Source organism: Aulonocara sp. 'chitande type north' Nkhata Bay, linkage group LG16 (assembly GCF_057382095.1).
Source record: "Aulonocara sp. 'chitande type north' Nkhata Bay isolate Kocher_YH1m ecotype deep benthic linkage group LG16, A_spYH_male_GT1.1, whole genome shotgun sequence".
Lineage (NCBI taxonomy): Eukaryota > Metazoa > Chordata > Actinopteri > Cichliformes > Cichlidae > Aulonocara > Aulonocara sp. 'chitande type north' Nkhata Bay.
The window spans coordinates 15,493,356-15,504,020 of record NC_141359.1 but is presented as its reverse complement, the minus strand read 5'-3'; positions in this window follow the sequence as shown (position 1 = coordinate 15,504,020).

The following is a 10,665-nucleotide window of genomic DNA, read 5'->3' as shown; positions in this document are numbered from 1 at the left end:
TCACACCATAGTGCATGTTTAAATAGGGAAAGTTTATTGATCAAAATGTATTACGCAAATACGCATTACATTTTTTCAGCCCCCCAATCGAGAAAACAAAACCAATTACATGTTCAAAGCAACGGAACGGTGGCCCAATATCGGAGAGGACTCCACTCTTGAGTGAGCAGTGATAATTGAGCAGTCCGTTTTATTTTGCAGATTCAAGCTGCTCTTCAAAGTTTTCACCACCAGATGTCACCGGAGAGGACTGTGTTGAAAAGCTTCGAGTAATGAACCGTTTTTCAATACAAGCTTCAGTGCTTCGGAAAGCTTCATTTGGCCATCACTACAAAACAGCTTTAATGCTGAACGCAAACATCATATAACTAGAAAAAACTCAAAATAAACTTACACCGGTGGATGAGCAAAACACACAGCAACGTAAACGGCAGATCACGACACAGACACAGAGAAACACTGGGCTTAAATACACAGAGGGAGCAATCAGGGAATGGGTAACAGGAGGGAAACACAGCTGGGGCAAATCAGGCCTAACGAGACAAGAGGAAGCAAAACCAGACACATTAACATCAGACATGGACTTTCAAAGTAAAACAGGAAACACATAACACAGACTGAACAAAGACACAGACTCATATGCAGGCACTACAAAGGGAACAGAGACGCAGGAACAGGGCAGACACAAACACTGACTGAACACGGGGATATAGGAACTTAGGATACACATAGACGCGAACTAGACAAGGGGATGCAGGTGATAGGGGAGACAGAGCAACAAAAGAAGACAGAGACATAAGCCATAAGACAGAACTCAAAGAAACCAAAAACTAGGAAGTATAAATAATATCAAAAACTCAAAAACCCTGGGTCGACGACCCAGGCATCCTAACAACATAAGTTTCTCCATGACTGCAGCTGCCAGTCAAAGCTGTTATGATGACATTACACCCCAATTTAACATCGCCACGGTAGGAATTAGAATCAAACTTATCTGTCAGGGATCCTGGGTCTGAGCGACCCAGGATCCCTGAGCAGTTATGAATTATTATTATTATTATTATTATTATTATTATTATTATTATTATTATTATTATTATATTTGGTGTTGCTGCCCTTCTCCCTGTTTGCGTGTGTATGTGTTTGTGTTTCGGTGGGCGCCTTCAGGCCTGGTGGGTGTGGCCAGACCGTCAGCAGGGCCACACCCAAAGCCACACACCTGCTGCTGATCAGGCCTCGTCAGGGGAGCTACTTAGGAGAGTCTTGGAGCTCCCACCGACATGGGATCATTCCATGAGACTCTACGTTAGTCATCCAGTTGAACTGAGTTAGTGTGTATGCCCGCGGTTATATGTGTCCTGACGGCTGCGTCTATAGGGCTTTGGAGTTGACGTCACGCCGCAGTGCATTGTGGGATCGTGGCACCATGTCAGAAGGCCTCAAATCAAACACACTGTGTTGGAAGCGGGACTGCCAGAACCTTGCTTAAAATCAACGCAAAAGACAAAGGGCTGTATCGCGACCGATTGTGCCCAGACACCAAGAGATGATACTTGAAAAAAAATAGCGTGCATCGGTAATGTGGACCCGTATGAAATAAGGCAGTGGAGTGGAAACCCAGACAGCCTACCGCCGTTGTCCTATCCCGATATCTTCGCTTACCCTGTCTGTGGAGTCAGCGCATACACGGCGAATCATTTTCGGAATTATAAATTCCTGGAGACACACATCTAGTTCTAGTTGGGTACAAGATTTGGCCGTTTTTAAGCCTCCACGTTGTGAGTACGTTGACCATATGACCAAGATACAGCCAGGTTGCCAGCTGTGCGTTGCCATGTAAATAGTTTGCATTTCATGTGTATGTACTTGCTAAGTACAGGTGAACAGATCTTGAATAAAAAAAATAAACATAATTTTCTTTTCTGTTTCATATTTCATATGCTGGTTTGCCTGCAATAATGTCAAATATTAAGCTACTCCGTCAACATGACGTGATTCTATAGCATCACACATTACGATGTTTTATCTAATTATCTATGACCTCAGCGCATTCGAAATACACTAAAAGCCTATTAAGAGAGATATGAATTTATTTAGAACTCACCGGAAAGAAAATGCTGCGAGCAAACCAACAAAAAATTGGGGATGGCAGAGAACTCGATATCCGCTCATCTGACCGCTGCAATCCAAGCCTGACATCTTCGTTTAGTAATATCAGATACATGAAATCCCTCCCGTTGCCTCCAGGAGAGGAAACGATTAAAAGTGAGCCCATTTTCCAGCTTCTTGCCTTCCCTATCGTGTGATCTAACGTTGCAACCGACAACACAGCACGTACGAACCATAGCTGACGCTTCCGTGTACTTTCTTTGGCCTACTGTCATGGCGGGAGGGGGCGTGGCCCAGCTCCCGTGATATCACGCTCCAAAGCCCTATTGTGTCCCCAGGAGAAGTGTGGAGCGCCAGACAGCAGCCAGCACGAGGGGTGCTGAGACACGGGAGCAGAGAGCACTGAGACACGGACTATTCACAGAGAGACACGACACGGGAGTCAGGGAAAGAGCACGGGGGATTTATTGTTGTTTTGTACCATACACTGTAAATAAACGCACTGTTTGTACATAGAGCACCGCGCCTGGGTCCTCCTTCCCCACACCTCCCACGGTTTGCCATGCTAAACCGTGACAAAATCAGTGTGATGAGAACTACTGATAACAAAAGAAAGAGTCTTTGGAAAAAATTTATCTGAGGAGAATTAATTTATTTTAGTCCCATCCGCTAACATGGAGGAGGCGGGGTTTATGACCTATACCACAGCCAGACACCAGGGGGCGATAGAGACGTTTTGGCTTCATTTTTGGGGAGCTGTCGAGTTTTCTACAGTCTTTTGTCGTGTCCAAATTCATGGGCTGCATCCTCCTGAGGCCGCATTTGTAGACCGATTACGTCACAGCGACGCGCCGAAGGCTGTCCAAATTCGTAGACTCCTCCGAATGCAGCCGACAAATTCGTCCTCCTTTTCCCCGAATTTGAAGGATGGGTCGGGTGTGTCCTTCGTGGTCTACCATATCCCAGAATTCATAGCCAAGCCAAACTCCAGTTTCCAACAATGGTGGCCGCTACTAAGTTTTAAAATTACTCATACTAATCTTTCTGGGTCACAAAATAAACTTTTAACATATTTTCAGGCGAGAAAGTAGTTGTGTAAACATCAAATATCTGCTCGGTTTATCAAGATATCGCATATTTGCAAAAGTGCTTCGACGTTTTCGGAGGCGTCTGCTACCCACCAGCTCGATAGCTAGCCGGGAGCTCGAGGGTTACTGATGCGGCCGAGAACGGCACAACTCCCGGCACAACTCCCGGCACATCATTTTCAGATCACCACGGACTTTCGCTGCTCGGGTTAAACGTAATATATAAGTCACTTAGACAACCTAAAAATGTTATTGTTGGGCTTTTTTCAGTGTTTTGTTTGTTCGTGAGTAAATCGGTTTGGCTGAGATTAAAGTTAGTAGATTAGATTAGATAAAATAAAACTTTACTAACCCCCCGGGTGGGTTCCTCCTTGGTTTTTACACAGCTGACTAAACGTCAAACAGAAAACTGATTAAACAGAAGTATGAGACAGTCGAGAATTTACGCCAGTGTCCCGTTATATTTTAGATAGCAAGGAGCAGACGGCTGAGTTTATTAAACTCCACCGAGACAGCGGTGACGCTAATCAGAAGGCTAGACCGTCCAATTTCACGGCCGTTTACTTCCGGCCTACCCGACCTTCTGAGGACCCGGCCCACGTAGACCGCGAAGGCCGGGTCCTGAGGAGGATGCAGCCCATGAATTTGGACACGACCTTTGATGTAAACATGTAGTAATCTCTCTTTCAATGCTTTTCCTGCTGGCTTGAAATAAAATATCTCCCTCTGCTGGTACTGCAGCTTACTGCAACTTCTGCATGCGTCTCTTTCACACGGAAAAGGGTGAAATGGACACGGTGACCTGGTTGTGGAACATAAAAAAAAGAATAGAATCATAAATGAAACTTAAGTAAATACTGTTAGCACTTTCTTCCATCTCGTCTGGCTTTTATAACAGCCTGAACTCTTTGGGCTATGCTAATTAAAAACGATATTCTCCATCATGCTGGTTCCAACTTTCTGAAATAGAGGTCACAGGAAGGATGCAGTTTTATCATGGATCATTTCCTCCAATTCCAACATAAATGTTCATTTGGACTGAGATCTAGACTGTTTGTGGGCCATTTCATTGAGGCCTTTCCCGAGAAAAGCTTTAGAACTGATGTCTGGCAAAATGCATTATCATCCTAAAAAATTAATGCATCTCCAGTGAGCCTAAATTCTGTCAGTGGGATGACAAAAGTGTCCAAAATCTGTAAGCTGTGCACTTACAGTTGAGGTAATGGCTCCCCTGGGCTTTTCCCTGACATGCAAACCCATATCACAAATGAGTGGGTGAATTCATTCTTTTCTTCCAGTAGTCATGCCTGTTCCACGTGTCACTGGAATGGCACCACACAAAGGTTCCAGCATCATCTCCTTAGCTAATACAGATTTATCAGTGAACATCACTTTGCACCAGTCATCCACAATCCACCACTGCTTCTCTCTGCACCCTTTAACCTTGTTTTCTTCTGTTTAGCTATCAATGCTGGGTTTTCTTGGCTTTTATGGACATAAATCCACCTTCTTCACTTCTGTCACACTGACTGCTGACAGTTATTTTTCATTTATTTTGTTGTGCATTTTTCAGATATCAAAGGCATATTGCAGTGTCCTATCTACTGGTATATTATTATTTTCTTAATCTTCCTGCTTTATTTGTATTTGCACACTCCATGTTGGGTTTACGGCTTAAATTCGTTCTTTAATCTTTTCCACTGTATTAACCGACAGCTCTCTTGCCATGCTTCCTTTCAATCAGCCAGGTGCAATAGCTCTGCAAAATTTCACTTTTTAACTGCAGACTAATTTGCATATTCAGATTTATGTAGGTATTTGTTTTAAAAAGATAATTCCATATTTTTTCATTTACTCGATCTGGGAAAAAATGTCTTTAATCTGAATAATTTTTCTTTTTTATCAAGCAAGAATGTCCAGCTATGTAACATAAAATGGTTTGGGGTCATATCTGTGGTTTGTTTATTTACCACAAAGTAAAAAAGGCTGAATGAACATCCTCCAAGTGTCTAATGTCCCTGGTCCCCATATTTTCCTTTCCTTCCTCCTTTCTTCCTCTCTCCTTTGTTTCTCCTTCTCCCGCTCATTCCTTTGCTGTGAATGTGTGTGAGTGAGCAGGTCTTACTGTCTCTGTGAGGTCCTCCTGGAATCATGTCGTCTTTCCAGTTCTCAATAGATCTCTGTCTGCTGCACCTGCTCTCCTTAAGCTCATTACCCATCTGTGTATATAAGGAAGCCTTCCGCTCTGCACCCGATTATCAGAGGCGTCAATAAGTACACACATTCTGTACTTAAGTAGAAGTATAGATACTAGTGATGTCTGTATTCTACTAGTCTGCAGTTTACTAGTCTAGTAAAAGTTACAGTACTGATTCAACTTCTTTACTCAAGGAAAAGTTAAAAAAAAAAAAAAAAAAACAGGCTCTGTACTCAAAGTAAGAAAGTAAAAAGCAGCTCTTTGGAATCTGGTTTCTACCAGATATTTAGGGCAAAGCTAACTGGACCTCTTGCTATATTAATGTAATAATAAAATAAAATCAGTAGATGGGAATACAAACTTTATTTTCGTCTAATTTTTAATCCTACTTGTACTGCCAACATTGCAGAGGTTGACTTTTCGTCTAAACAGAGGGATTCAGCAGGTGGTGGGACCCTAAATTCGGTTTTATTGGCTCAATGTGAGGAAAAGAATCACAACTCAGTAATTTCTAATCAGAGCTTCAGTAGATTTTCCATATGTACAGGCTGTGATCAGCTGATCTGGGCTACTGCTGCTCTCTGTGGATGTACACGGCTGAATTCAATAAGATGTCAGCAGATGTTTCATAACGTGTCCTGGCTGATTTCCATCCTCTATACTGACAGTACACATAGAGCTGGGCGTGATTTTTTTCATATCACGATATGTTTTTTTCATTTCAGGCGATAACGATATATATCACGATATAAGCCAAATAACTATATTTGTAAGATTTAAATGTGCCGTTGCTCACAAGTAAAATGTGAAATAATCAGCAGCTTGTTTTTATTTAAATATTTATTTCCCATAATAAGTTCAACAGGGTAGATGTACTTAAGGAACATGAGACTTTTTCAGATAAATAAAGGCAAATATTGCAAACTACACAAAAGGCAGCCGCTAAAGCGTTTAAGTTTCAAAATAGAACAAACGAAACAGACTAAATTGTCAATTCCACTTAGAAACAAAATATTAATTCTAAAAATAAATCTTAGTTTGTTTTACAGAAGAACAGACAAAATTGACTAACTTTTGTCAATATCAAATAAACTGAGAACTAAAAGGAAATTCTCAATCTCTCCTTGTTGTATAGCTTAGCTTTTCAAACAGTTTTAACAATTACTTTAGTCTGACAAAAGCCGAATGACGAATTAGCGCTTCCAGTCAGAGATTGAGCATGCACCGGTTTATTGTATTTCCAGACTTGCTTTCGGCACAATTTACAGTGCGCACTACTCTGTTTTTTGTCAGACTTGATAAGCGAAATACCTTCACACTACGGAACTTCTATGGCTCTTCCGTTCGACAGTCTCTCCGGCATTGGAACCATCATCTGTTTTCTCTTTGGTAACCTGGTCACCCAAGCTCTCGGTTGATTTTTCTCTAGTCAGCACACTCGTTTCCTCCATTACCCGGGCGGCACGGTGGCTGGCTGCTTCCCAAACAAATACACATGTGAGGCTTGGCTCTTGTGCTGTACGTAACAAGTCACGTGACGTGACGTGTGCGCTGTGATTGGTTCGGCTCTGCGCTACTTTATTTGGATTGGCTGTTCTTTTTTTTTTTAAGAGGACAAGAGCGGTGAGGTCTATCGCAATAGTTTAATTTTTCTATCGAGAAAAAGTTATTTCGCAATACATATCGTTATCGTTATATCGCCCAGCTCTAAGTACACGGTTTGTCCTGTCTGCAGAATCACAATACTTTATTAATCCCTAATAAATATAAATGACTGACATTTGACTCTAACCTGTGAACTTTGTCATTTGCTATTTTACTACAGGGCATGTGCAGAAAGGATGTAACTATTGCAGAGTTTACAGTGTGTTAGATGGAGGAGTTGTGCAGGGAGATGGCCACAGACAGGAATGACTTCCTGTGTCGTTCAATGGTGCTTTTTAATAATCTCAGTCTATCACTGAACGTGCTCCTGTGACTTCTTCACCTGTGACTTCTTCACGCCAGCATGCCATGGAGTGGGTGGGAGGTATTATCCAACATTGTCCGTACCTTGGACGACATCCACCTCCCAGACACCACCCTAAGGGAGTCCAGCTCCATCTTCCACATTACTGGCCTTGCAGATCAGTTTATTGAGTCTGTTGGCATCAACGACCCTCAACCTGTTACCCCAGCATGCAGCAGCAAAGAGGATAGCACTGACCACAACAGACTCACAGAAAATCCTGAGCATTGTCAGATGTTGAAGGACCTCAGTTGCCTCAGAAAGTAGAGACAACTCTGGCCCTTCCTGTAAAGTGTGTTGCGCTCTAAAAGTAGTTATAAAACTTAAATTTTTCTGAACTGTTGGGAAAATCTTTAAAGACTATTCTTATTTAATTGTGTTTTGTTTTTGGACACATTTCTAGTTATTTTTTGTAGTTTACTGGCTCCAGGAGGTCAGAGGTCAGATGTGTGATGTCATCAGTGAGCGCAGAAAAAAAGTAAACAGTGTCTGAGACGTGAGGCAGCGATGTTTTGCTGATGATACGCTCTCCTGCCTGTAAACTCCAAACCTGAACTGAGGGGAATAAAGTTGCAAGAAAAAGGAGAATTGAGTCATGTCTCTCTGAGGGTGCAACATAATCTTGGTGTTTCCGCCCGGTTTGGAGTTTATACCGCAAAGAAGGACGAGCTACATGTGACTAGCCTCGCTCACTACCCCCCACCTGAACTCGTAAGGCAGTGCCATCCCTCCAAGAAAAGGCAGTGAAGGTAAAAGTTTTTCGTCATGTCTAAAGTACAGCAGATGTCTCCTGATTGGGAGCAACTTCTTGAGGAGATAGAGGAAAAATTACTTACACTGCTAGCACCGGATTTGAATGAGATTTGTGCTGCCCTCAGTTTAGCCGTGGATGAAAGTGAAAAAGACTTACCTCGTAAACTGAGGCGGCGTATTCTCCAGTACTTAGAGGGAGAGGATGTTACTGCACGAGAAGATGAAGGAATGTCTCTGTTGTTGGAATTAGATGACAAAATTAATGAAGTGAAGCAAAAGAGATGCGAAAGTAATGCCCCGTTGTCTCAACAAGTGGTACAAGAGCACCACCCTGTGGCTGAAAATGTGATAACACCCAGTAATTCAGACGAGCAGAGAGAAAGTGTTTCTCATCTGAATGCTACACGAGTCACCCCGGTCGCCACTCAAAGTGTCCCTTTTGTACACCCACTGTACTGACGGGATCTGAAAATAATGGGACAAATTGGAGAACCAAACCAAAAGGACAAATTAACATACACTAGCTTGGAAAGACAAATCCAGAGGGCATTGAAGAGGGGATATGATGAAGGAGACATTGTTGAAGCCATCATTCAAGCTATAACCCCAGGAACAAAACTGAAAAGCTACCTTGAGAGTAGAGTAGATTTGACTTTGCAAGCTCTCAGGCAAATATTACGGACTCATTACATTGAGAAAGATGCCACAGAGTTGTATCATTCGCTCACACGTGCTGTACAGGAGCCAAAAGAAACTCCAATCCAGTTTTTGATGCGAGCAATGGATTTGAGACAACTTGTTCTTGCTTCAGAGAGAGTTAAGTCTGGTTTAAAGTACAGTTCGGAGCTCATCCAAAATCAGTTTCTCCAGACAGTACTCACTGGCCTCCATGATGACACCATCCGAGCTGATGTGAAGCTATACCTGCAAAATCCTAAAATCACAGATGAGGTTCTTCTGGAAAAAATGACTGCGGCATACAGTCTGGAAATGGAAAGAAAGAATAAGCTGTCAGCTGCATCAAGAGCAAAGATGATCAAAGTTGCAGCAGTAAGTGGGGAAGATCAAGAGGTGGAGAAAGAAAGCAGTATGCACACATCAGACAGTAAGAACAGGCAAGGTGGAGCGGTCAAACGAGACACATTAATGGATAAAGTTGATCAAGGCAACAAGGCTATATGTGAGGCTCTGCAGAACCTCACCACTCACATTGCCAGCCTCCAGCAGACCGTTAAGCCTCAGCACATGAGAATGGCCGAACCACCTGACCGGAAATACCAATCACAGCCTAGGAGCACAAACATTAGACAGTGCCAGCAGTGTCAATCATCCAATACAGGAAACAAATGTGACCACTGTTACAAATGTGGCAGTACGGAACACTGGGCGGCAGGTTGTCGTAGGAAAAAGTGCTCAGCTAATTCAAGTAAGATCGAAATCATACTTAACCCTGAAGGGGAGAAGCACCAAACCGACCCATTCAGCCTCAAGGCACCCCTCACTGGTAAACAGCAACAAATGGCGAAGCTGGTAGGCAAAAGATGCCAGGTCCGTGGCTTCTTAGGAGGTGTGGACACCACAATATTGTGGGACACCGGCTCACAAGTATCGATAGTGGGGACGAACTGGAGAAAGAAACACCTGCCTGATGCTGAAATGAGGTCAGTGGAAGAGCTGCTCGAAGAGGGAGCTTTAGAGCTCTCAGCTGCTAATGGGACCAGTATTCCATATGAGGGATGGATAGAGACTGAGTTCAGCCTATCCAAAAATGCTGTTGCTGGGATGACCAACAGGCCCGTCCAAGTTCCAATCCTAGTCGCCAGTGGTGACATTGAATGCCCCATCATCGGCTTTAATGTGATAGAAGAATTAGCTTTGAGAAATGACACCAGCAAAGACTGTATCCCCCCAGGGCATATGCTGGACAGATTGTGCTCAGCATTCGAGGTGGGGCGCAAAACTGCAAGAGCTGTCCTGTCTGTCCTAAAGAAACAAATGCCTGACAGCCATCCCCACATAGCCCGAGTAGGAAGGCGACCTGTGACCATCCCGAAGCGTAACATGATGACAGTGCAATGTGGTTGGCTAAATAAGAGTGTGTTGAGTGGGTCACATGCAGTGTTGGAGCCGAACTGTGAGACACCATGGCCAGCAGGCCTAGTTGTTAGAGAACAGCTAATTCAGCTCCCCTCAGAAGGTGATGCTAAAGTTGCAGTGACTGTGGAAAACATGACTGACCATGATATCACCCTCTGTGGTCGCACTACACTGGGGTGGCTGCACAATGTTGATGCTATCTACATGCCACATGTAAAATGTATGGAGGGTGAGCTTTCTAAGACATCAGACGCAAGTACTTCCTTACCCACAGTGCAGTCCAGTCAGACAACAAAAACTGAGCCCTGGGACCCACCAGCGGATTTGAGCCATCTGACAAGTGACCAACAGCAGCAGGTAAAACAGATGCTGAGGGAGGAATGCAATGTTTTTGCAAAAGATGACTGGGACAC